At 41.4% G+C, this 27,662-nt stretch overlaps 1 protein-coding gene across 2 annotated transcripts in view; it reads left to right on the top strand.

Moving 5' to 3' along the window:
• The window catches only part of Adgra3 (adhesion G protein-coupled receptor A3), a 105,268-nt gene that overhangs the window by 23,106 nt on the left and 54,500 nt on the right, over positions 1–27,662 (top strand). For both annotated transcript variants that reach the window (XM_015481999.2, XM_048784274.1), the window contains exons 2-5: positions 9,124–9,195; positions 18,716–18,787; positions 23,426–23,497; positions 25,043–25,114. The gene's annotated coding sequence lies outside the window, so the exon portion shown is untranslated. The remainder of the gene's footprint in view (positions 1–9,123; positions 9,196–18,715; positions 18,788–23,425; positions 23,498–25,042; positions 25,115–27,662) is intronic.

Below are 27,662 nucleotides of genomic sequence, written 5' to 3'. Positions count from 1 at the left end.
ACAAAAGCAGGAATAAGTATAAAAATGAATTTTCTTAACAGCATCCTGGAAGAGTCCCAAGAATCAAAACTATAGGGAGTGGCAACAAAATTGGGTAATGAGAGTGCTCGGCCAGGAGTTAATAACCTTGAAACAGCTGCTCCTTCTGCTGCCCCAGTGGCTCAGCAGGGCTGGTGGTCAAGGTTGCTTCTGCAACAAAGCCATTTAGCGTGGTTTTAAATAAACCGGGCGGTTTGCCAAGGTGGAACACGGTGGATGACTGTCACAGGAAGAACTTGTAAGTCCCCCAGTGTCTCTGTGTCTCCATCTCCAGGGTTATGAGGATGCTGAACCTTGGCATAGAGGTTCACAAGTGCTCCGTCCGTTCACATGTGCCGAGGTCTCTGTAGCCACCAATACGGATCAGTTCAGCTCCCACATGTGTAAACAGCAGCAAACAACCAAGAAGGATTCTTAGTCATCTGAGAAGAAATCAACAGAATGAGGCAGTGTTAGGGGAGGTCAGCGGAAAGACAAAAATTAACAGGAAAGTTCTGATTCATCGTCTCAGATCCCAGAGAATCGCAGAGCCCTGAGGCAGGAAGGGTACGTGGGAAGGCTGAGAGAGGAGGTCTTAGAAGTTAGCCATCGGATGAAATGTTAAAAAGCTCCGGCTGGGGGTCAGTGCCTGGGATGAGGGCAAAATGGAAGCAGCTCAGGACTTAGAAAATTAGTGGTCTGGAAAATTGAGCAGAGGATTTATTTGAAAATTCAAAGCAAAAGGATTAAGACGAGAATTATGAAGCAGAATTAAGAAATGTGGAGCCTAGATCTAAGAGACAGAGTATCAGCTGAAGAGCAGATGGAGCCGGAAAGGCAGGCTGAGGCATTCTCGGCTTCTCAGATGCCATCAGGGAGCCGGAGCCATAATTACTCTTAAGAGCTAGTTTCTTTAAAAGTGTGTATTTCTTTTTCCCACACCATGAAGTGCCACTTCTCCAGGCCCTCTGTCCACCCCCTGGCCTCTGATTTAGAGCTCTTAGGAGTCACTTAACCATTCATGATCTGCACAGTATCATGTGAACACAAAGCCTTTTCCAATTGTGTTTTGAAAATAATTTCAAACTTACGTGAAAGTTAAAAGAATGCAAATGATGGGTACAGAACCTCCTTAGTTGTTTTTTTAGTCCAGATTTATCTGTTACTAACATTTTATCCCTTGATCAGTTGTCTTTTCTTACCTACACTTGCTGAAGATTTGAAATCATTTCCAAGTATGTTGCATGCATCATGATCCTACAGGGCTTTGTTTTAAAAATGATTTTGACTTTTTATTTGCATCTTTAGTCATAATACTATAATTTCCATGGCTCTGAAGCATATTAAGGTTTTGTTGGCATTTTTTTAACTTGGTTATTTCATGAGTGCCCCCGCCCCCGCATTTGATTAATCACACATCATTAGTGGTTTAAGTGTTTTTCTTATAGGCAAGTTACCTGGGAACCCAAGGAGAGATGCGCACTGCTTCGGTGATAATACTGGACCCTCCCCTCATCACCCAAGATGTTAAATTCTGAGAGACCTAACATTTCTCTGCCTTTAATTACACTGACTAGCTTACAGTATGCAATCTTCTATGACACAGCTTTTTATTGCAATGCTGTATCATAGTGAAACCTTAATGTATACACATTAAGCCATAATTAAGGATCCGAACTTAAAATGCTGCCAGTCTGTGTATGCCCCCAAGGACAGCTGCTGATAAATTCACAACTTCTTGCTTTTTCTGACAGCTGGACATTTCTTTTGGCATCAATTTTAAGATGGTCTTAATCTTAGAAGGGATGTAGAAAAAATATCTCAGGACACTTTTATTGCACTGTTAAAAGAAAGAGAATGAGACATGTTTTGGTAGATTTTCAAAGAAAGTCCCGTAGCCGTGGAGAGAGGAAGGGAGGAGAGTGGCCTGGGATTCATACTTCTTCTCTATACCACTGGAGGCCAATAAGTTACAGATGCTGTGTCATCCATCCTGGGGGAGGGATCTTTGAACATAGAAACTTAAACCCAGCCACATTTTCTATTCCATTAATTTATTGAACAGATGTTGTGAGCACCTTGTTGTTGGATCCTCTGGGAACTTGGTCAGGGTAGAGACAGAGTGCAAGATATTTACTGGGGAAAATGAGCTAAAAAATAAAGGGAGAGGAAATAGAAGTAGGCATGGCAGCCTTCGTACTGGGGTGCAGGTCTAGCATCTGTGAAAGCAGAGGGGAAGGAAGGGCAGAGCGGTTGGAGAGGCCTCAGACCCCCATGCAACTGTGAGAAAGTTGGGCCAGCCCAATCGGAAGCACTGTATGGAGAAGGCCCCCGCGATGTCTGCACTGGGCAGACGTGGAGAATCTGTTCCCATGGTGGCTCCAGCCGCAAAGTCTGTGGCTTCTGCTTGGAAATTAAAAATGGAGGCAGATCCTCCAGACACCTGCAGCTGGGGGCTGTCAGCCCAGTGCTGTGCTTTTGTGAAAGATGGTCCCAAATAGCACACCTCCGCAGGCCACAGACCATTCACTATGTGCCAGGTACCCTTGGAATTGTAATTCTGCTGCTTACTATGATTGGGAACCTGGGCAAGTTACCTAACTTCTCTGGTTATGGAAAGTTTTGTTATTGTTTTGGAGAAAATAAACATGCCTCTGTCCCAGAATTCTTGTAAAGGATGAGTGAGTACTTCTTCACAAGGAGGAGTGGCTGCACGAGGACCCTCAGGTGTTCACCAGCATGTTTTTTTTTTTTTTTTTTGTGGGGGTACAGCGATGGTCACATTGGAAAAGAGCTCTGCCGTTTGGGGATCTTGCCTTGCCACGGGAGACTGGGTGGGAATGCAGACACCTCAGAGTACTTTTCAGGTAATTTTTCAGAAGGGCTGATCAAGCAAATTGGATCCAGCAAAAGCAGAACACTTGTCGACATGCAGGAATAAAGCCTTCCACCTAGGATGCTTTTCTGTAAAAATGAATGAATGTTTGTATCGAATCAAGACTAGGACATGTTGGTGAATAAAGCAACTGATAACTTAAAAAATATTATATGATTGCCAATACCATCTGGAATTAAGTGTAAATTTATAATAAAGATCATTCAGGTCGATGAGGAGTTTTGAAATTCATTAGATACTCTCTTATTCTTACTTGCTGAGAAGAATTCATTTAGAAATTAGCACTTGGTTTGCATTTACCTGAAGACAGAATAAACTGGATGGAATAAAGCAGGAGTAGGCAAAGTGTGCTGCTTAAGTGCCGGTTTGTAAACACTGTAGGCTCTACAGAGCCGTGCTTCTGTGGCTGCTGCCCAGCTGTGCCCTGGTAGCGTGAAGCAGATGCAGAGTCTACACGTGGGTGCTTAAGGACTTGGAAATTTGAATTTCATACAACTTTCATGTGTCCCAGAATATTTTTCTGGATTTTCTTTCACCTATTTAAAAATGTAAAAACATAGTTGTAGAGGTCACCAGTTCTAAACAAACAGGTGGCTGGGTAGATGTGGACCGCCCTTGGACTAGAAACCTGAGGACCAGAAACCTGAGAACATTGTGAGTCCCATAGTTTCATTAGTGGGATAAATGAAGCAAAGCACTAACAATTCATTTTTGAGGAGTTAACTTCCTGGTTTTAGCTTATTACAAGTGGCCCTAAAGATTTAGGATGTGTGCCAGTTGAGGTTCGTTAGTGACTCACCTTTTCAAAACCTAGCCTACATTTCTACATTTTTTTTGCACTTGATAGAAAAGGATGTAGCATATTATAGACTTATTATGTAGAATAATATGTTAAAATAAAAATCTTAACACATATCAATTCAGATTACTAGTTTGTATTATTTGAGCAAATCAGAAATGTCAACGGACAGAAACTTCTGACATGAGTGTGCATGCCTTGATCTTCCTGTAAATCCCTTAGGAGGTCCTTCTCCTTGCATGTGCCTTTCTCCGTGGGGCCTGCATGTGATCCCAAAGGACATCCTATTTTATAACTAGAAGAAAATCCCATAAAATCTTCTATTTCTGGATCTAAACTAAATGTTTAGTCACTAATTTTTACAAACTGTAGTGCAGTGGGTAATTTTGTTATATGAATATATGTAATTATAAAATAAGTAACATGTTAATATATTTTACCCAAGTGCAGGTGGGTGTTTAGGATAAATTACTGGAAGAGGAATTAGTAAAGCAAATATCATATGCATTGGTACTTTTACCTTCCTTTGTGATTGTGTTGATTCATAGCAAAATATCAGTGTCTGTTTTGTCTTGGAATATAAAATGTTATCACGTTTTTTCTTCCTCTGATGAGCAGTTTATGGCATCTTATTTTAATTTTTATTTGTATTCCATCATGATTGAGGAAGTATATTTCTTCATATGATTATGATCTCTTGGTATTTACTTATTCACTTATTTTTAAGGAGACAGGGTCACCCTTTGTTGTCCAACCTGGCCTTGAACTCTTGGGCTCACGTGATTCTCCCGGCTTTAGCCTGCTGAGTTGCTGGGACAATAGGCCCATGTGCCTGGCCTAGTGTTTACTTTTATTGAACTATCTGTTCAGGGTCATTGCCAGATTTTCTATTGGGGATTTTTTAAAATTGATTTCTTTTAAAGTTCTTTATATATTTGGAAAATATTATTTCTTTGCTGATGATGGGAGTTATATATATTTATCACTTATCTTTTAACATTTCTTATAGATTTAGAATAGCAAATAGTTTTAAAAATGTACTTCTTTTGGTACTAACGATTGAACCCAGGGATGCTTTACCACTGAGACACATCTTTAGCCGCTTTTAATTTTTTATTTTGAGACGGGGCCTCCTTAGTTGCTGAGGCTAGTCTTGAATTTGTGGTTCTCCTGTTTTAGCCTCCCAAGTCACTGGGATTACAGGCCTTCATCACTGCGCCCAGCTGTACATTGATATATTTACTCCTTTCCTTAGTTCTGCAAGAGCCTTAGCTAATATGACTTCGGATTCTGCCCGCCTTGTGTTTTCGAGTTTTTATAAGTCGGACTTGATCTTCACATAGTCTTCTCTTCTGTGTCTTCTCTCCTGCTTGTCTAGGATATTTGTCACACTGGGTTTAGGGCCTGTTGTAATCCTGGACGATCTCATCTCTAGATCTTAATTCTGTCTGCAGATGTTTAGAAGCAACCTCTTTCTAAATAAGGTCAGCTTTGTAGGGGGAGGTGGCCACCTAAGTCCATCCCACTGGAACCATTCAATCTGCTACCATAAGCCTATGTGGTTACTTGTCTGGTTTTTTCCCTTTAGCAGTTGGTGTCACAAGTTATAATCCTAATGTTGATTCGAATGGTTAATGCTGTTGAAATTTAATTTCAAATTCCCCTCAAAAGGAAAGTTGTTTTGTGACTTCTACCATACGGAGAGTGTGGGTTCTGGTAACAGCTTTCCAGGTTTCATTCCATCCTGGGGCTTGGAATAGCAAGCAACTGAGAATACCTAAGATCTCATTTTTATTTTTTTTGCCCCATAAAATTATGATTTTTTTAAAAGATTTGCATTAAATCTTTATACTCCTTTTTTTCACTTTCTAGTCAGTGTACGTGATGTATGGTACTAACCTGATGCTCTGTTAGATGGTAGCAGTGGACGACAGACTTCCCCTCTGGTCTCTGAGTTCGAGAGGTGGAGCCTGAACAGCATCTCTGCTCACTGTGTATAGATCATGTGGCGTTAACGTCGTCGTCGTCAGTGTAGAACAGAAGTGGTTTAGACAAGCTTTATAACTTTGGTCAATTTTATATTTTTCATTTAGTTACCTCCTAGAAAGTTTGAAGTTTCAGAGATGTCAGCAAAAATATTGATTATGAATGGGTTTTAGGTTGATAATGATATGTGGTATTATGCCTTTGCTAGTTCCACAATCCCTCGTTTCAAAATTGAGTATAAAAGCTGTCTGCAGAGTAGATTTATTCATACCGATCCTGTTTTCCTGCACAAAATCCTTAAACACATTGGGTAATGTGTAGACTAAATAGATTAACTTGAGGTCGTAAACTATATTTTTGAGGTTACAGTTATAACTTTTTAAGTGTGATGAAATGTCTTCCTTTTTACTCTCTCCTCGATAAAACCTATCATTTATTGTACTGCAGCCTTTATGACTGAGCACATGACAGTCCCTTTGTGGAAGCAGTACTGAGTCGTAGCACACGCAGTCCAGTCACCAACCACCCTGACAGTTGTTTTACAAGCTACTTCCATATTGGAGTTCCATTCTTCACCCAGAAATGGGATGCTGATGTCACCGAACTGGGGAGTTGTGTGCTTTTCTTTTTGTTTCTTTGTTTTTGGTTATTGGGTATAAATCCTCAGTCCCTGTGAAGCTCAACTGCTTTGCTTATTAAAATGTGAATGATTATAGAAAGTTAAAAGGTGCTGGGGTTCTGGGTAATCATTCTAGTCTAATATATTTCTGTCTTAAAGGTGGAGTCCTCCTACAAGAGGGGAGTGACTGTCACAGATGGAGTGGTTTGTCCTAGTGGGGTCTCTGTTAGAACCCCGCCTTCAAAGGCGCCACTGTCTTCTGCACCGCCCTTGGTGCCTGTTATGTTGCCAGCGTCACTCGCTACGTGAACTCTTTAAAGGATAAATTAGTAAGTGTGACTCTTCAATCTCAAAATGTAAAGTAGTTCCTTCAGATTTTATTTCTAAGATATACTCAGAATTGGCTCAGTTTCAAGCTGTGCTTAGTTATTAAGGTTCTTATGTTTATCATCAAGAGAAAATTATTTTGAAAATAAGAGTCTCATTCTAGATATTTCAAAAGTTACTACAAGATTGTAAAGAATAAAGAGGAAGTGAATGAAAACCTCATCACTAGGATAGTGATAATTTTGATGTATTTTCTTCCTGGTGTGTGTGTGTGTGAGTGACTGATTGTGTGTGTGCATACATTCTTTTCAATCAATGGTATTAATTTAATTTTCTTCTCCAAATTTTCTTTTTTGAAAGACTAATTTTTATGGATGCATAAAATTTTGTCGTTTAATTATATCTTAATTAATTTAATTCTTTCTCTGGTCCCTGACCTCCTTGGTAGACGGTAGTGTTTGTCCAAAAGGAGTTGTATATACCTTTTGTCAGATTTGGTGACTGTTAGCTTGAGGTCAGTCCTGTCCAGGAAGACAGGTGGAGGTACTTGGTGTGCTCTTCCAGGCTGCTGAGAGATCCTGTCTCTCAAGTGACTGTTGTAGCCATGCATCTCAGTTTGCTTTTCCCAGGCCAACCTTTCTTTAAAAAAAAAAAACCCCAAACCAAAAAACAAAAAAAAACCTTTGACATTTCTATTAAAGAAAATGCTGTTGTATTTAAAACATTTTTTTTTAACAGATATACAAAGACATAAAAGTTGTATGAATTAATGGGGTACCATTTGTTGTTCAATACATGTGTATGTTGCATGGTGTTTAAATCTGGTTAAACATACTTATCTGTGTAAACATTTATCAGTTCTGTTGAGTAAAAACTTTCAAATTCCTTTCTTCTGGCTTTTTGGAATATACAGTACATAATTGTTATCTGCAGTCACCACACTGTGCAACAGTACCCCAGAGCTTCTTGCTGTGTCTTAACGGTAACTTGGTACCTGCTGATTATACTTCCCCAGCCCTCCTCCCCTGCTGTATTTTGGTTGGAATGCTTTTGAAGCCTTATCCTTGCTTTAGTAGCTGCTTTGGGGAGGGATAGAATACCGCATAGTAATATACTTTGATTGCAAGATGCACCTTGACTGCATGAGCCCTGGAATGAAGAATGATGTATCTTAAAACCAGGGCGCCCAGATATGAAGCTTACTCATTGGGGTTGTACTGTTTTTTTCTGACCCACTTTCTGGGGTTTGTGAGGCAGATTCTGTTCTTCCCATTTTATGAAAGAGGCATGGGTTGCCTGGGATCAACATAACTTGAATGACAGGTAGGCTTCACTTGAGGAATTTCTAGTCACTCCACAAGAAAGCTCTGGATAGCAATCTCATGGCAGGGATTGTTTTTTTTTTTTTTTTTTTTAAATCCTATTTTTATTAAAGAAAAATTAAATGTCACCTGGCCACTTTTGTTTGTTTCAGTAGGAAAAAAAAAAGTCTAAATGAAAAAAATCCAACTCTATTTTTTAGACAAAATAAAACAAATACCTGAAGTCTCATGTGCCTTTGTGTGCATATGTGGCTGTTGTGTTGTAGTGCTGTGAGGCTACTCCTGAGAGTTACGAGACACCAGTGTGATGAAGAATTTCTGCCCCAATGTCTATGGCGTCTTGACCATCCCTGGTGTATATCAAAGACCATGGGATTTGGAGTAGGAATTGCATGGGCTCAGAGAGCGGCTCTGCCATCTGCTAATGGAATCTGGACCGTTTACTTAACTCTCAACTTGATTTTTTTTCATTCATTATCCTTACCTTGATGTCCCCCCTGCCCCAAATCTGGTAGCTTCAGCATTTTCACCTTCTTCGCAAGCACTCTGTGTTGATCCTCAGGCTGCAGAAGTTACATAGAGTTCCAGAGCCCGGAGAGGAAGCGAGGTGGTGGTGTCCACCGAGTCTCTCTCAGGACAGTCCTGCAGCGGGAGTGGCTGAGCACTGATGGAAAGCAGGATCACGCACAACACATTTGTTGTTGAAATAGAAACAATATTCAGCATTATAGAAATGAAATCCAGAAAGTACTTTATTTCTTTGTAAGGTCAATATTTTGTTGATAACATGTTGTGCGTACATTTTTCTGCCAAGTTTCCAATTTTAAAACAAATGTGCACCTTTCATATATGGATTGACTACATTAGTGCGCATGCCATCTTCTCTCCTAATATCGAGCTTAGAGTTACTTGTGTGTTGATTTTTCTCTCTTTTCATTTTCAGGTTTTGGTTACGTGTGACAGGAATGATTTAAGCTGTGATGAGATGTATGAATGAGTTATTTTGGCACAGAAGCCCCCTTATTCTTGTTCATCTGGGTGTAGTAGATGATTTCTGAGAATTCCCTTGTAGGTTTAAACTGAACAGGTGGAATTACTTTGATACTGATGGTGTATCCTGAACAACTTATATTTTTCTTCCTTGTCATTTTTTTAGGATTCTGAGCAACAATAAAATATCTGAGCTGAAGAATGGCTCGTTTTCCGGGTTAAGTCTCCTTGAAAGATTGTGAGTATTCCTTCATTATCATTTCTTTCTCTCTTAAAAAAATATTTATATTTTAGTTGTTGATGAACCTTTATTTATTTTTATGTGGTGCTGAGGATTAAACCCAGTGCCTCACACATGCTAGACAAGTGGTTTACCACTGAGCCACAACCCCTGCCTATAATTTCTTCTTCTTTTATTTAATGCATTTTCATTGTGAACATGTTGCCAAAGTCCCAGGCATTCAGAACAAAAGGTGAATTTTCCCAGCATTTTATCATGCAAAATTTCAGGACTTGAATTTTTAAAACAAAATAATTACTTAGAGGGAGGCACACCTACTGAAAGGGTGAAATAGTAACAGATGTGGACTTTGTGAGCCATAGGCTTGTCACAGCCCTGCCACTCAAGTCGTAAAGCAGTCATAGACAAAAAGTAGGTCACTACAAAGAGGTGCTGTGTAAGACAGGATGGCAATAATAATAAATTGACCTGAATGTCTTCCTGTAAAACTATTTGCAGAACACACCATGGACTGTTGTGGACTGACCATTGGCTTAAAGCATGGATAGAATTTTGAAGTTCTGTATCATGGAATGCATATGTTTTATAATTTGAATTTCAGAAAATCAAGGAAAAACTAGAATATTCTGATATCTTTGAACAAAATATTTGCTTGGAAGTTGCCTAGTTTTGCTGATGATCTGATGTGTTTTAAATAGCACTCATTTTTTTGCTTTGGTAAATTTTAGGCAATGGATATTTAATTTGCTTGTGTTCTCAATGTGATTCCAGGATACTGTTTCAAATTCCCCTGTTACTCATGCACTTAGCATTAAATTTCAAAGTGCATGAGGGAGCCACACTGAGTGTCTCCGTTTCTGTGAAGCATCACTGTCGTTTTTCTTAATTCTCCTTGCTCTGCCTCACTCTGCTTCTCTCTGAGGCCTTACCTGTGACTGTTTTACCTGGGGCTTCTGTGCTTGGACTCCCACAGGACTTCGTTGCCTAGATCACTGATGTGTATTTTCTTTTTTGGTACTGGGGATTGAACCCAGGGGCACCTTGCCACTGACCTGCATCCCCAGACTTGTTTATTTTTTATTTTGAGACAGAGTCTTGCTAAGTTGCTGAGGCTGGCCTCAAACTTTGGATGCTCTTGCCTTAGCTTCCTGACTTGCTGGGATGACAGGTGTGTACTACCACGCCCGGCACTGTTTTTTAAGTTTTTAAGTGCATAGTGCTCAGTGTTCTTTATCTTTTCATGTATGTCTTTTTCTCTTTCTGTTTTTTGGATCAGATCTCTTTAATTAGGTTTTATATATACTTATATGTGTACACATGTATGTAGCACTACATCCTTATTTATACACACATGCATATACTTCATAGGCCCACGTGTGTGTGTGTGTGTGTGTGTAAACACATACACAACCACTCATATAAATACTCTAAAACATTCTTGGCATGACAGTACTTAATTTTCAGAATTTTATTTTCTATTTTAATTTAATAATTCTGCTTTTACTCCTTGGGAGCCTCTTGAGGATGCTGGTTATACCCTCAGCCCCATGTCTGTCCATGCTAAGAGCAGCCTGTTAATAGAGCACATTCCATGGCTCCTGGTTCAGGAGTGGGCATTTGAGCCAACTTGACTGAGTTCAGATGTGCTTGGATCTTTTGGAAGGGAATTACCTCTCTGCCACCAGGAAGATGTGGTACAGGAGCCATCTGCTGCTAGTGTGGGCTGGGTCCAGCATGTTAAAATCCCTGGGGAAGGCCAACAGGTTTCCAGTGGGAAGCCCTGGGGGACCCTTCTGAAACATGACACTGCTTACCAGAGGCCGTACATTCCTGCCATGTGTTTACTCCTTGCAAAGAAGTTCTAGGTAACTATCCCAGCATGCAGCAGCACACTGCCAGGCATTCAGCATAGCTCAGCTGATGATTGGTGTGGTTCTCCATTTCCAGAGGGGAGGTGACAGACACCCCCAGGTAGAAATAGCTGTCATATTTAGAAACACACTTCGTGGGCTCCATGTGGTTATTCATGTGCACCTAGGAAGTGTAGCCAGCATGGCCAGTGTTCTGTGCTGTGATGTGCATTGCTGCTCCTCTTAAATTCATTTCTTAATTTCCTTTCTCTTTGACCTTATTTTCAACTTTTTGTTGATGATAAATCTCTATATTTGGAACAAACCAATTAGGTTGCCATTTTGGGTGATATTAAGAGCGCGTGCGCGCGCGCGCGCGCGCACACACACACACACACACACACACACACACACACACGACTGTGAAGGACTTGGTTAGTGGGAGCTTCAGCCCAAAGCCCCAGTGCTGGATCTGGACAGGGTCCTCCCAGGTTGAAGAACACCTATACCTGTGCAGCCCCTACCCTCAGCACTTTTTCAAGCACTTAGGGTCCCAGACCTGAGTCTTGGCCTTAGTGTTGCAGTGTGAGGGTGGCCAGGCATGCCCAGGTGAGACCAACTGCCCGCACTGCCTTTGTGGGAGAACAGCCCCTTCAGAAGGAAAGAAAAAGGGGTGGTACGGCTGGGCTCTTACTGCTCTGGCTCTGAGGAGCCCAGACATCTCCTCTGTCCTTAGTCCTCCAGAGGGCAGATTTACTTCTTCAGCAGTCACCATCCTGTGCATCTCTCCCTGGGTCTTCCTATTGGGAGTCTGGGCTCCAGTACTTGAGAGGAACCACTCTCCTGCCCTTTCTTGCTTTCAGTTGCCCTCAGCGGTCAGTTGATAGCAGAGGGTGATAAAGGCCCCGACTCCCTCACCTCTCATGTGGGGCCACACCGATGTGTGCTCTGCATCGTCTTCCAGAGTCCCCAGGGGATTGAGGCTGACCACGGTGGCATCTGTAGCGGCACACCTTTTATTGGCTCCTGTCTCCTCTTTATTCCGTGCGCTTTTCTGGGCTAGTTGGAGACCCCCAATAAATGAGAATGATTTAACCAAGTAACTTGAAGATATGGCAGAATATGATATGGTGTAAAGGATGTTTAGTAGAACAAGGAATTACTCAAACCGGAGTCAGAACTTCAAAGCTGTGAACATAAAATTAATGGAACCAAGACAATAGGAGTTGAGTGTAACAGAGTGGGGCCGGGAGGGAGGGGTGGGCCAGCCTAGCTGACCTAGCAGACATGCCCAAGATTGAGGGAATCCAGACACCAGGCTATCCTTGGCAGTTCCTTTGGGTTGAAGGTCAGACTTACAGAGTTCACCCTGTCTCTCCTTTTTTAGACTTTAAAAAACGAGAATTTTACCTACGTTGTGCATCCATTCATTCATCTACTTGTCTGCGTCCCCCCCCCCCTTCTTCTACCTTTTCCTTTTGATGTAGCATTATTCTCGTATTGTCTTATGTACTTAGTTATCAATATTTAACAACATGCTTCCCGCAGACACTGGAACACTGATGTTAAGATTGCCTACTGATCCAGGTGTGTGACTCCCCAAAGTTAACTCTACCCCAAGGGATGGGTTGAGGCCACCAAGGTAATTCAGCATCTCTCTTACAGACTTAATCATAGCTAAGAAATGAGGGGCAGCTTGCTGTGGGCTTTGGGGAAAGATTATATAGCTTCTGTGGCGATAGGAGAAGAAAGTCTGTTCTTTTCCATTCCTTTGTGTGGAGGGAGCTGGGGGGCTGGATATCTTTTGGCTTTAGGCAGTCACCTGCCAAGAATAATGGACCTAAGAGGTGGGTGGGATCCGCTGCCAACTTAGCTCTCCTCCTCTGGTTCCTGTAATGCCAGAGCTTTGTTCTCTTGATTGTTGAAGACTTTTGAGTTGAGTGTTCTTATACAAGACACATCCTAAAGGAGTCCCTGCTTTTACCAGGAGCTATTAAAATAGTCCTTTAATGCTGTTAAAGCAGTTCTTTGTGCTTCTTTTCACTTAGGTTTTAATGATCCATTGTATTCAGACTTAGTTCTGTTTTCTAAGGTTAGACTCATGTTTACTAGGGATGCTGTAGGTTGGTGGGGGAAGGGAAATGTTAAATGAGAGAATATGACTATAAATATCTCTTGGCAATGGCTGATTAATATGGCTATTATTAAATATTATATAATATGTCAAGAATTTTTTATTATTAAAGAAAAAGTGTATCTTTAAATCATATTACGGCACTCAGTTATTCATGAGAGGTATTTGGTAGAAACACATGCAGTTCATCATTGGCCACAAATTTATGTACTGCTTTAGCTAAATCAGTTCCTCTTGTAGACGCTATTTAAAATCTGAAAAGGGAAACTTATGTTTTAAAAAAATGGAACTGACATTATATATTTCTATTTCCAGAGCTTTTCAGCTTATGCAAAACAAGTCAAAACCATATGGGTTGAATTTTCTCATAAAAATCATTTTCTTTCTTTGATGTGTGTGGTTGGGATCAGGTAGGGAGGGGGAGATAGGAACTAATAAGTGGGCTGATGATAGACTGCACTTCCTGGGACTAACCTCAAAATCTGGAACTGTTAAAGTTGGGGATAAAAATACATTTTTGATGAAAAATTTCAAACACAGAAAAATGGAAAAGACAAAACCGTAATCTCCCATATAAGAGATTCTCTTCTCATATTTAGCAGTTCAGTATTTAGTAACTGCCATTGTTTATTCTCCTGTTGGAGTATACCAACATGCCCACGTGTGTGCTGAATTATTTGATGGTCAGTTGCAGAGATCATGGCACTGTTTTTACTGAGAATGTAAATGATTATGAAAGAGATGATATTCTCTACATGTTGTGTCTTTATAAATAACCTAGTGATTTTGTGGCTAACCATAATTCACTAAAAATATTTTTATAGTAAAGGTTAGTTGACATGATTTTGTCTCAGCCAGAGTTTATTTTTTTCTCCTGTTTATCCATCTGTCCACTTGCTATGTATCAGATGTCTCCCTCTCACTGGGCACAGCAGACCTTGGTCTTGTGGAACTTGGGATCCGTTGGTAAAGACATTTAACAGCCCAGTATAGCATGGTGAGGCCTGTTGGGGGGCGGAGGGCATCGTTATTTAGAGGCATATTTCTGGAGGAAGGAATGGTGTTTAATCCAAGTCTCACGAGTGAGTAGGAGTGAGTCAAGTAGAAGAACTGTGGGGTCAGGGAGATTAAGGTATGTGTTAAGGAGGGGATGCCCCAAGTGTGAATGTCTCAAGGTGAGAGAAGATGAGCCACACTGCCTGCCCGCTTGCTGTCTTGCCTTTCCTTCTTTCCAGTGCTAGGGATGGAACCCAGGGCCTCAAGCATGCTAGATATGCACTCTACCATCGAGCTACATGAACCCTGGCCCAAAAATGGTCCTTTCTGGAAGTATCTTGGACTGTGACTGGCACATGCGAAGAGAGAAGGATGGAGGAGTGAGTGGAAGGGAGGTGCTGGGGCAGGATGGGAGGTGAGAGTTGGAGTGGGAACGATGGGTGAGGCCAGGGCCGGGGACAGCCTTGTGGGTACTTAAGCCTTTGACCTTTCTTCTGAGGTGGCAGCTTTTGGAGGTTTCAGCTAGAGCAGAGCCACAGTCAGGTTCACGTTGAGAAAGACCTCCTTAGGTGGAGAGGGGCTGCTGGGAGAGTGGCATGTCACCTGGGTTAGGGTAAAGGGAGAGGATGGAAGGGGGTGACGATGCAGCATTATTACTTTGTATAATAATTTCTTTTTTAGCTTTTTTTTTTTTTTTAAACATACTGAGAAATTAGAAGAATTTTACCTTCCTCAGTCCCACTTCTGGTTAGCTCCTTAGTGCATGTGCTTTAGCTATTTTCCTGTTGCTCTAGGTAAAAATTTACTTAGTTCCTTTAATACCTTTCCACTATATCGGTCCAAGATATATTAAATCCTGTCCACTTACTAACGTCAGATCTTGGCCAAAATTTTTAATCTTTCAGCACAGAATTTCCTCATCTGAAATAAGGACACTACCTCGTAGGGTGATTGTGAGGTGATTGATGTGTGTGGTTGGGGTCAGGTAGGGAGGGGGAGATAGGAACATCATGGCATGATGAGTGACAGACATCAGCTCACTGGATTTAGTGGTTTTTCCACATGAGGAGCCCAGGGTTAGAGCTGGGTTTCAGGCATGGCCTGATCCAAGGCTTCCTGTCTGTTGAGGTCATGTTATAGGCTCTTTTGTCTTTGTAGCGAGAGGCCACTGATGGCCGCAGGCTCACATCCTTTCATCCTTTAATGTGGGAATGGCAGTCCCACCTCTGGTCAGACTAGGCTATTGTAATCATGCCAGTTTAAACCTTGTGCATTTGAAAGATCCGGACAATGTTGATTAAGAGCCACATATGGAAAAATTTGAGGTATATTCTGTGCCATTTGGAGAAGTAGGGGTGCATCTCCCTAATCAAGAGAAGGCTACCAGCATTAAACAGAGCCCCTAGACCTGTGCGCAGTGACCACCTTCCATACTCAGCAGCCGTCCTTAGTGCTGTCATTGTTGTATTCTGGAATTTTTCATAGGTGCTACCGTTTTCCATCTCTATCTAGCCTCAAATTTTTAAAAATTTCCATTGACTCTGGTTTGTTCCTCTGCTTTTTGCCCTAGAATGAAATGGACAGTCTCCGGCAGCTCTGCATTGGGTGTCAGTACTTGTCCGGGTACCGGCAGGGTCACAGGACCAGCCAGTGTGAGCAGCTGTTGCCCTGGAGCAGGTTCTGAGATGAGGTGGGAATTCAGCCAGTTAGTTTGGGAGCCGGACAGTGAGGAGGAAAGACAGTGCTGGTGCTCTGCTGAGCTGGTCTGCAGCAAGCTCCCTGGACTTGGAGGGAGCCTTGAGGAGCAGGCTCAGACCACCCAGCCTGTAGCTGGGATATTGTCCCTGTCATCTCCCTTCCCAGGCCTGTTGCCACCCTCCATCTCTGATCTTCATGGGTAGATTCTCAGGAGGTGGCAAAAGAAAGCCATAGTGGACGGTTGCATATACAGGGACCACTGTCCACTGCCGTGGCTCCCTGGGCCCTAAGGCAGGTACTTAGGATAAGGGATCCCCTGGGCTGGGGCACACAGGAAACTTCATCTCTGCATGATTTTCCTTTTCAGTTCAAATTGCTAAACCAGGGACCATCTTCTTACTCACAGTTAAGAGCTTAAAATTTGGTTGGAAATATAGAGAGAAGTGTAGGAATTGAATTCACTGACAATCTTCTAAGACTTTATTATTGTCCGAATATGTTTTGGGAAGCTTCCTAACCTTTTCTGATATTTTTAGTTAATTACTTTGTTTTCTTTCCTTTTTTCTTTTTTTTTTTAAGGAAATACCGTAGAGCCTGGAGGGAAACCTCCTTCTCTGACCCTAAGTCAAGGTAGCTGCTAATGTTTAGAATATTCTTGTGAAACATACAATCTGGATTCTGGTCAATGAAAAACTTCATAACAGCAATCAGATTGGTTTTATGTCTGTGTTCAATGATTATTTCCTTTTTAAAAGAAGTACGGTTTAGTTGTATTTAGAAAATCCTGACTCTGATGAGCCAGGGAGATGGTGGCATTGCAGTCCTGATCCTGGCTCCTGAGGAAGGGGCACAGGATGTGGTTAGAAGCAGGTAGACAGGGCTTGGAGGCTGGGGTTCTCTGGAGGCCATGTGGATCACAGGAGTCAACAGGGCATTATCCCAGAGAAGCAGTCTTGCAACCTCGAGTGGGTCTCTGTCCCCATGTAGTAAGCAGGCTGGGCAGTGTGGTGAGCCACAGGACAATGGCTTGTCAAGAATGCTGGGCTCACAGGAAATGAGTAACTCCTGCCACCAGGCAGAGGGTAGCCTCATCAGAAAGTATTTGTGAATTTTCCGGGAAGCCTATCCAGAAGATGACCCCAGTGTTGCAACTTCTACTGTATCGATAGTTAAGTAACCAATATGTTATGAATTGGGCCATATAACGGTTTTCATGAGCTGGTGTGGCACTGGAGCCGGAGGGAGGAGACCCCACTGTGCTCTCTGCAGTAAGGCTTTCATGGAATCCTTTTCCTAAGCACGAGTAGAGAAAGGAGTCCTGATGCTTTCTGAACTGCAAGGCCTGAGATGGCAAACTGAGGATCTCCGAGTAGTTTAGACTGTCGGGACACGGGCTGGTCTGTCCACGACGGAGCAGTCGTTATTAAAGATCCCCCAGACACAGGTCCCTCATTATGAAAACGGGTAGCACCAAGGTCCTGGGTCTGTTTCTGGGGAAGCCTTTAAATCTCAGCTGAAGTACGTAAGGGACTTGGGAACCCCAGAGGCACCTGCTGTCCTGGCTGGTGTTGATCTTCCTCTGTACACCTGTGGTATTCACTGATGGTGTGGACAGGTGACATAGGAAGCCCAAACCTGGCATGTGAGGAAGGGGCCGGTTGGCATTGTTAGGTCAAGACTTCTGGGAAAGAGCAGCAGGAAAAAGTGTCTGCATATGGTCTGGCTTCAGGCCCAGATGGTGTCTGGAAGCCATTCTGACTTGGCCATCAAGGTTGTGTCCTGACTAGTAGCCTCACCTCAGAGTGTCTGGAATAACTGCAGTGTGGTCCAGCCATGGCAGGAGTGTGGTCCCAGGAAATGGATGATATCTGACTTCTAAGCAGGAGTCTAGCCGAGGGTCTCCATCTGAGCCTGGGTACTGGGTAGATAGTAGCAACTGCCTCAGCCTGCTGCCCACATCCCCACCCGAGAGAGATGTACTGAGACACTGCACTGAGACACTGCTGCCCCCAGTGGTAGGGCCCTGGCATGGGTGTGCAGTAGTGTGCTTGAGAAGGATGAGTGTGTCAACTGTGACTGCTGTGGGTGCCCAGGAGATAAGGCCTTCTGCATCTTTGTTTTGAGCTACATAGTGTGACTTTTACTTATTCCTCAAAAGTTTTTCATATTGGGAAATGAACCCAGGAGTATTCTACCTCTGAGTTACCTCCCCAGTCCTTCTAAAAATTTATTTTGAGGCAGAGTCTTGCTGAGTTGCCCAGGCTGGCCTCAATCAAGGTGGTGACCCACCTCACCCTCATGAGGAGCTGGGATTCCAGGTTTGCGCCACTGTGCCCAGCTTTACATATCGTGATTTATTGCATATCTTTTTGTATCTTCACTTTATAGAAAACCTAACTATGGAAGCCCAAGAAGAAAATAAGTGTGAAGAGCTAAGTGACATGAATTTTGGATTGGGTATTTAAAAAAAACTCAATTTAATGATGTTTGTCATAAATCCAGTAACTAGTATACTTTGATAACCAAATTAGATCATACTAAGAAAACGATTTTTTATGGTTATAGTTTAGTGATGATTTAGATTTGAATAATGGGAGGACCATGTCCCTTTTAAGACATATGCCTTTCTTCCTGTGTTGACTGAAACAAAAGGCTTTGGAGCCAGGTTTTTCAAATTTGAATTCTCACTGTCACTGCTGTCACTTGGCTTAATGTTTCTGGCTTCCATTTCCTCATGTCACTGCTGTTAGTGTTGCTTTCTGTGCAGCAGGTAAGTGTAGTCGCCTGAATATTTTTGACAGTGTCGATCTGTGAGTTACATTTATTTTGTTTTTCACAGGGATCTCCGGAACAATCTGATAAGCAGTATAGATCCAGGTGCCTTTTGGGGACTGTCATCACTAAAAAGATTGTGAGTATTTGAATTGCTCACTTACGAGTTTGGAGTTGTGGATCTCATAAGCAGCTGTTAATTGACTTTACCATGATAGAAAGTAAATGATGAGTAATTTCTAGAGGCTCACCTGGCCAGGTCCCCGATCAAAGAACAGATAGTATTTAATATGTGTAGCTTAGGAGGAGGTTAATTTGCACAGGTGTGATATGTTTGGTGGTAGGTAGTTGTGTCTTCTGTATGCTAATAAAATCATTAATGTGGCCGCTCTGTGGGTTGACATAATCTATAGATGAATTTCAAGTTATGACTCTATTCAAACTGTCTGTAAATCAAGGCGCCTTTCTATAATGATGTGAAATGTTGCGGATTTCATGTATTTTTTTAATCTATGTATTATTATTTCAAATTCTAAAGTCTAGTTGTTGTACCTTCCAAAGCTAAACAACCCCTTTCTTCTTTGGGTTCTTTTTGTAGTTGCTCACTTTTGAGATGTGACTGCTGAGATTGTCCTGCCATCCTGCATTTCTTCCAAAAACAGTTGTTGTTCACTAGCTGCTTCCCAGGTTCTGACTTCTCCAGAAAAGCTGTCAGACTCTTGAGAGAAAATATATAGTGTAGGGGAAGAACAGTAACTTTTTTTTTTTTCTCTACTTTGTAAGTTCTCATCTCGGACTCATCTAACAAAGATTCATAAGAGAAAAACAGAGGTTTATTAGCATGTGTATTTCCTTATACACAAGGGAGAAAACCCAGGAAAAGAGTGTGTCAAAGGGGTGGTTCAGAACTGTCAGATGGAACATCTTCAGCAGGGAGCAATACAGTTTTAGAGAAGTAACAGGACAAAGGATAAGCACCTTGAGTCTCTAGGGGCAGCAATTTATGGGAAGGCAAATATATGGGAAATGAATAGTAGATAAAGTCTAATTAGTAATGTTTGCTGTTTGGAGTCCTCTGGTGCTTCCTAGGCTGATAAGGCTCCAGAACCCTCTAGAGGCCAGGCTTTGTCCTTCCTAGAGGAGATGGAGGGACACCTTTGCAAACTTATGTCCTGCTTTTAGTCAAACAAGGAGAACACAGAGACTTTCCTTGTATGTTTTGTTCTTATGTTTCTTCTCAGTTGCCATCACCTCAAAATCATTCTTGTGCTATTTTCCCAGGTTTTTTTTTTTTTTTTAAATTACTACTTTTGTGTGTGTGTGTGTGTGTGTGTGTGTGTGTGTGTGTGTGTACGTACATGGAGATTGAACCCTAGGGCCTTCTGCATGCTAGGCAAGAGCTATGCACTGAGCTATAGCTATAGCCCCCAAATTACTACTTATGCAAATAAGATATCTTTCATCTAAGACATAGATATAGCTTTTCCCCCTTTTCTCTCTGTTTGGCAGTCTTGTTTGGAATTCTGTAAGATTAACAGTAGCAGGAGTTAAAGGATTTCTTTTCAGCCTGCAAAATTATTTAAATTTTAATCAGGTCTGTAGTGGGGAGCTTTTATTACCATAGCTCTTACTGGGGTGAGTAGTGGCTCATTGTTTGTATCTGCCTTTGCCTACTCTAAGTAGAAGCCTAAGGAAGTCTGAAGGAGGGATTGCTACCAGTTTTCTTATTTTCTGTTCATTCTGTACTTGTATTATTTTGTAGTTAAGGCTTTTTAATGAAACCAGTAAAAAATTGGCCTGGCCTGTCTAGGGTAGGTCAGTATTGTTACCAGAGACCAGGGTTAAGGAGTCAGAGTGTGAGAAGCACTGGACACTAGGTGGGCATCAACATGGTAGCAGGTCAAGCTATGTATGGAGCTCAGTAAAAGTAGTATCAGCCGGGTACAGCAGCATCACCAAGGCCGTGGCAAGGCAGGGATCCAGGTGAGTTGAGTTCAACAAAAATTCACCAAGTCCATCTTTTGCACCCCACAGCGGGCTGGGCTCCAGAGGTACCAGGTGAGTCAGGGAGTGTAGCGGAATCATAAGAACCCAGAGCGCGGATGTGGACATGGCATCTATTCACAGAGGCTGAGCAGGAGTCTTGGGGGTTATTAAGACTCCATCATACAGACGCAGGCAGGGGTGCCGAGCATGGTCCTAAATAGGTGACACAACCAGATAGAGTCCCTGGAGAGAGAGGGGGCAGCAGGGAGGCCAGGTCCTTCCTTTGTGCTTCTTGCCATGCTGAGGCACTTGGTTCCTGTGCTGAGGAACCAAGTCCTCAGGCAGAGGCCTGACCTGCCCTGTCTGAAATGGTGGAGCTGAAGTTGATCGTTGTTTCAGCTGTCCTTCCTAGTGATTCTAATGCTTTTAGACCTTCTAGAATATTCTTTCCTTTAACATCTAGGAGAGAACGTGACATCATATTGTCAGATAGGATCACTTACTCTTCCTTCCCTCTGTGAGTCACACCACAATATTCGCAGCTCTGCTGGTGGTAGAAAGGTTAATGCTGCTGATATGGAGGTTGAAGGACACTTGACTATTTGTTAGAAGAATTAGTTTCATTGGGGGTGTTGTAGAATACCTTAGGTTCACTGTCTAGTACTTTGTCCTACATAATTTCTCCAGGACTACTACCTAAAATAAATTTAATGACTGGTAGTGTAGTTGGGCATCGCCATAGCATTTTTTCATAGCATTACACATGTTGTGTTCTTGCTTAGGAAGGTAATTGCCATGTATAATGCTCTTCTTACCACAAAATACATTCTTAAATCTAATAGCTGACTTATAATTGAAGGGTCCCTAGGGCCCACAGTGGGCAAGCTGAAGGGGTCCTATGTAGGCTTGGTGGATGTGGATATTCTGCAGTGGTGTTTGATGGTTGCTTGTGGATATACATAGGCACCTTTTCTTACGAGGCCTTTCATCATTCAGTTGAGCATTCTCCTCCACAGCCACATATAGGTCTTTTATAAGCGTCTCAAGCCTTTGCCTTTAGTTTATAGGTAACTTGAATCAGGAAGATGAAGTGGTTTTCTGAAAATAGACTACCAGAAGTAGGTGGAAACCTAGACATTCAGTTTTTCTGCATCAACAAATTCAGGCTGAATCCTTAACCCAAATGAAAACCATATGTCAGTAATACCTAAATTCCTTTTTAAGTAGACATAGCTGTAATGAAATTGTTTCCTAAAGAATCAATGGTGATTATACCATTTAAAGCTCAGAAGTAAGACAAGGTCATGAGTAGAACCCAGAAGTGCTTGTTTAAGCAACAGTTCATGAGGTGGTGCTTACTTTTTTTAAATGGTAAAACAGAAATTGGAGGAAAATCTATTGGAATAAAATTTTTTTTTTAAAAAAGCCCCCCGCCCCTATAAAGAGCCTGAGCTGTACAAAAAGCAAGATGAAGGTGTGTATTGCTTGAGGTCTTTTAGCTAACGTTGCCTTAGAGGAGGGCAGCACTATGAAACTGTTGCCCACCAGGATTATTTAAGGCAGCTTTTGAATACCCCAGGGAAAAACTGAATGAGTAGGTACCTGCTTCAAATGCCACGTTCTCACAGTTGATGTCAAACTAATACATCTTCTGCCATTGCCACGTGTACAGTTTGGGATCCGAAGGTTTTCTGTTGGAAATGGGTACTTCAAATCACTTTCCTAGAGTACCCCAGAGACAGTGTACTTCCCGTGACAGAGAAGGGTATGTACATCGAAGAAAACATGATAAAAGTAATTCTCAAAAAGTTTTGTTTAGAGAGCTTGTTCTAATTCTTTCATTGAAATTTGAAGTGTCTTGAATTATTCACAGCCTAACAACTAATGATAATTAACGTTTGTTGTTGTGGAGGTTTCTTGCAGCATTCCCTGTGTTCACTGATGAACTGGGATGAAAGGCACACCGTTCTAGTTGAAAGTTGTGGGACACGTCAGTTGTTATCTCCCAACATAGACTTTTCACTTACAGCCAGGGTGGGTCTCTGATTAAATATAAAATTAAAATTGTATTTGTGATGCATAGTGTGAAGTACAGTCAGTAGAGAAAGAACCCCAATACTAACTAAAAATTCTGTATAAATGAAAAGGAAAACATTTCCTAGATTGAGGAGAAGAAAAAATATTTAGAAAAAATAACATTCGTTAGGACATTGAATTTAGGACTGACTGTAAAAAATAATTAGATCATTACCTAGATATTGTTAATTTGGCTTGAGACTAAATGATAGACCTTTAAAGTAAAATTAATTCAGTTTTTAATTACAGTCGGAACTCTTTTGAGTATTTTAAGGAATGAAGTTAGAAAGCATTGAGTTTCAAGTGTTTGTGAGGAAATAAAAGTTTCATCATTTTGATAATTTATCCTTTTTCCCCATTGTCTCTTATTTGCTGGTTGAGAGTGCCCAGTGTAATTTAGCTGTGTAGGTCATCTAAGGAATTGTATCCCAGGCAGTAAGATAGATGGAGTCTCATGTCTACTATTCCAGGTTTATCTTGAGTATTTTGGTAGGAATAAATGCTTAGAATGTAAGTAAGTCGCATTTAATCTTGTATGCCAGATGTAAACGCAAGCAGGAATCATTATCTCAATTGAGGGGGGTAAATAAAATAAAGATGCAGAAAAGAAAGGTCTTTCATGATACCTGGGTGGTGTTCTCCAGTATAGGAGGTGTGAGATCTTTATAAATGGAGAGAACTAATTGAAGACACTTTCCCCCGCCTCTCTCCTCAGGGACCTGACAAACAATCGGATAGGATGTCTAAATGCAGACATATTTCGAGGACTTACCAATCTGGTTCGGCTGTAAGTACCTTTTCTTTCCTATTAAAATATAAGGAGGCATTTGAACCAGTACCCAAATGTTTATGAGCAACTATGATGTGTTCCATCTTGAAGTAGCAACTGCAGGGTTGTAGAGGCAATAAGGGACCAGGGAGCTCACGGTTTAGTCATGGAAAGGCAGTCACATCTCCCCGAGTTAGCTTCTGTTAGTGATCTGATATGTATACTTTCACATTTTCTTTTTGTTGACCCCACAGATATAGAAGCACATGCATAGGATTTTTTAAATGCATTTTATCTGAACTTTTTTATTTTAAAAAAAGAAAGCCCTAAAGGCATGTATACAAGCAGGAGCTGTCACTGCCCCCGTCACTCTTCCCTCTCCACACTAGGTTCTCCATCTGCATGAGTGTCACTCTGTCCCACATCTGAAGGATTCAGCCTGGACCCTGGAGGAGCTCTCTGCCCTGCTGTGCCCTCAACTTGATTCTTGAGAACACTGGTTCTGAATTCTGTCCATTCTTGATGCTGCAACAGGCATCTAACAGATCCTAGGGGGAGGTGGAGGTTGATCATGCTGCCATTTCCTAGAGCCCTCTGTCCCATTTTAATATTATAGGCACCTGAAGGTCAGGTGAGCATCCTGAGTAGGCCCCCACCATGATTCCTATCTCCCCCTCCCTGTTTCTAGCTGCCAGAGGCACCCAAGCAACATGCTCTCTGCTTCAGCCCCTGAATTCATGGTCAGGTTTGGAAGAAATACCCTGTTCAGTCAAGTGGGTGTAGCGAAGCACTCAAGACTGGAGCATCGGGTTCACGAGTTTAATTCATGTGAAACTCCACAGGGTTAGGTTATTAAGCTACCTGATGTGGGGTACTGGAGGTCAGGTAATTTGTCCAAGCCCAGCCTTGCAGTGTATTCCAAGTCTCCCTTAGCTCCTGGGCTCTGACCATTCAGTTCTTGTTTCCACCAGTGAGGGTGTGTTGCTGCTGCTGATCATGGTTCTTTACCTCTTCTTGCTGGTAAAATTTTAATTCTTGTGATTTCTTATTTATTTTTACCGTTCTCTTTGCTGCTTTCCTTAAATAATGCTCAGTGAACACATGAAGAGTAATTCCAGTGGGAATTTAGTATACCTTTTAGAAAAAGGTAGACAGATAAAATCCTTATCTAGCTTTAGTCTATTTTTTAAAAATTCGTTTACTAGTTTATATTAAAGTTTAAGACTGATTTCTTCAACCTCAGAGGAGATATTTACTAGTAGCTCCCTCTTTGTAAGAGTTAAAACAACTTTCATGAGTTCTTGATAATATTATGTAATGATCATAGAATATTTCTAAAAGTTTAAAATAGTAAAAAGTGATACATGCCTATTATTTATTTATTTATTTATTGGTTCTTTTTAGTTATACATTGAAAATAGAATCCATTTTGATAAAATTATATAAACATGGAATATGTCTTATTCTAATTAGGTCTCCATTCTTGTGGGAGTATATGATGGTGGGATTCATTTAGGTATGTACCAGTATTTTTAAAGGTGAAATTATTTTTTTTCCCCTCAGGAATCTTTCAGGGAATTTGTTTTCTTCACTTTCTCAAGGAACTTTTGATTATCTTGGCTCATTACGGTCCTTGTAAGTAAGAATTCTTTGTCCTGTTTAACATGTGTTAACTTTTGAAAATTAATATCACTTATTATGTGGTCTGAGATATTTCATAAGCAATATCTTGTGAATTTTCAAAAATTAGGCTCTTACTTGAGGGCCTGCATTAACATGGAAAAGCATACAGTAAATCTGAGTAATGCATTTCAGACTGGAATGGCTAGATTTTCCTCACAATATCGTATCAGTGAAATCTATATTCAGAGTAAATAAATGGGTAATTGTTTCTTTCTGCCTTTTCAAATCAGGAAATGTTTTTGTGGTTTGACTAATTAAATCCTCAAAGTATAAACTATTCCTTCCTACGAAGACTTTGTTGCAGGGTATTTTATACCGTAAGGATTCACTTTTATCCTGCATTCCCTGCTGTACATTGAATTTACAATTTATTACTAATGTTTCTAGGGGTGTTTATTGAGAAGACTTGCTTTGTGAAGTCAGTGTAAGAGCTTCATACAGTTCTCTGTCGCTTTAGAATTGGTTCATTTTTTTTTCCCTCGGATGCAATTTTGTTAACTGAGAGATTGCACAAGAGTTATTTTGAAAGTAAATGTATATCAAGATAAACCTTAATCTATCCCAAATTATGTTACACTAATTTCTGTTGGAATTATACTTCAGTTTGTTGTTTTTAAAATTTTCATTGTCTGTAATATATGGAATTGAATCTTTTTCTAGGGCAAAAAATTCTTCCCTGCCAGATGCCTCTGTTTAGTATGTGCTGAGTTCTCCCTTTCTTCCCAGCCCCTCCTCCCTTATCTTCGTCATCGTCATCATCTTTTTTGTAGTGCTAGGGACTGAACCCAGAGCTTGAGTGTGTTAGGCCAGTGTTCTACCCCTGAGCTCTGCCCCAGCCCCTTTCCTTTTCTGAATCTGTCATTAGAGTCTCATGTAGCAATTGCCATTGGATGTAGCCAGTGGGTTCCAGCTTATTACCATCCTGCAGGAGGTGTATGCACTAAAGTCCCATCAGGTCACTCTTATCTGGTCTTCTTGCCACAACTGTTCTTATCCAGAGGGCTGCCTATGTGTGAAAATAGCTCCTTTCGACCTTTTGACCCCTTTTGACACACTTAGTGGGCTCAAGTCAGCTGTTTCTCTGGTTTTTTTTTGTTTGTTGCAGTGCTAGGATGGAATCAAGGACCTGGAGCATGCTAGGCGAGCACTCTACCACTGAGCTGTATCTCAGCCCACTCTGAAATTTAGGAAATAAGATTGCATGCTGGGTGCAGTGGCACACGCCTATACTCTCAGCTGTTTGGGAGACTGAGGCAGAAAGATTATAAGCTTGAGGCCAGCCTGTGCCAAATGGGGACACTCTGTCTCAAAATGAAATAAAAGGCAGGGGATGTAGCTCAGTGATAGAGGGCTTGCCTAGCATGTATGAGGACCTGCGTTCCATCCTCAGTACTGTGGGGAAAAATTTGAAAAGGAAAAAGAAAGAGGAAGGAAGGAGAGGGGATGGATGAGTAGAAGAAAGGAAGATGGCAAAGGATAATCTGTCTTCTGAGATTTTTGAGCAGCTGGAATGTGGCAAGTATTTCCAGCCCAGAACTGGGAAACATCGCAGTGTTTGTACTCAGTTGTGTTAGGAACTGAACTGACCAGAAGGTGGAGCTTCAGAATTAGAAGCCAGCCAGGTCTTCTGTCATTGTCTTCCCTTGGCTTTGTTTCATCATGTCCCTTTTTTCCTTTTTTTCCCCCTGTGCTAACACCCTGTTAGAAGCATGCACACTTAGGCTTGCTGTTTGCACTTAGTTGGTTTATTTTTATCAGGCATATTCCGTTCTATCTTAGTATGTTTTGTTCTTCCTGTTCTATTCTCCATGCTGGCAGGGGCAGCATCTTGTAGTTTTTTCTTAGCTGGATGCATATGGCATATGAATAGTCAGGGCTTAGCAAAAGGAGTGCCTGCAGGTTATTGCGCTTGTGTCCACGCTTTGTGTGTGTACCCTTTCTTTGGGTATTTCATCCGACTTCAAATTACGATGCTTTTTCTGCCTCATATAAAGATGATTCTCTGCTTTCTTTCATATCAAATATGCAGTATTATTTATTTAGTTAGTTTTGGTGGTGCTGGGGATCAAACCCAGGGCTTCAGGCATTCTGGGCAAATGCTCTACCACTGAGCTACATTCCCCAGTCCAGTTGTGAAGTATTCTTATTTTCCTGTTTGTGATATGTTGAGTCTTTATCTTTTAAGCCATGGTGTCACTTGTTGCATAGGAGGAGAAGGAAAGGTCAGAAGTAGTCTCTATCCTTGAATGTACAATCTAGTCAGACATCAAAGAATTTAGGCACACTGAGGGCTGGGGTTGTGGCTCAGCATGTGTGAGACACTGGGTTCAGTACTCAGTACCACATGAAAATAAATAAATAAAATAAAAGTATTGTGTTCATCTACAACTAAAAAAAATATTTAAAAAAAGAATACAACCACATAGAACATTCCTATATTACTTTATGATGCTATTTCATTGCCAAAATCAACGGGAGATTGTAAACATTTAGACCTTTC

The sequence above is a fragment of the Marmota marmota genome, unplaced genomic scaffold (assembly GCF_001458135.2).
Source record: "Marmota marmota marmota unplaced genomic scaffold, marMar, whole genome shotgun sequence".
Taxonomy (NCBI): Eukaryota; Metazoa; Chordata; class Mammalia; order Rodentia; family Sciuridae; genus Marmota; species Marmota marmota.
Note: the sequence above shows the minus strand (reverse complement) of the source record. Positions and strands in the feature narration are given on the sequence as shown.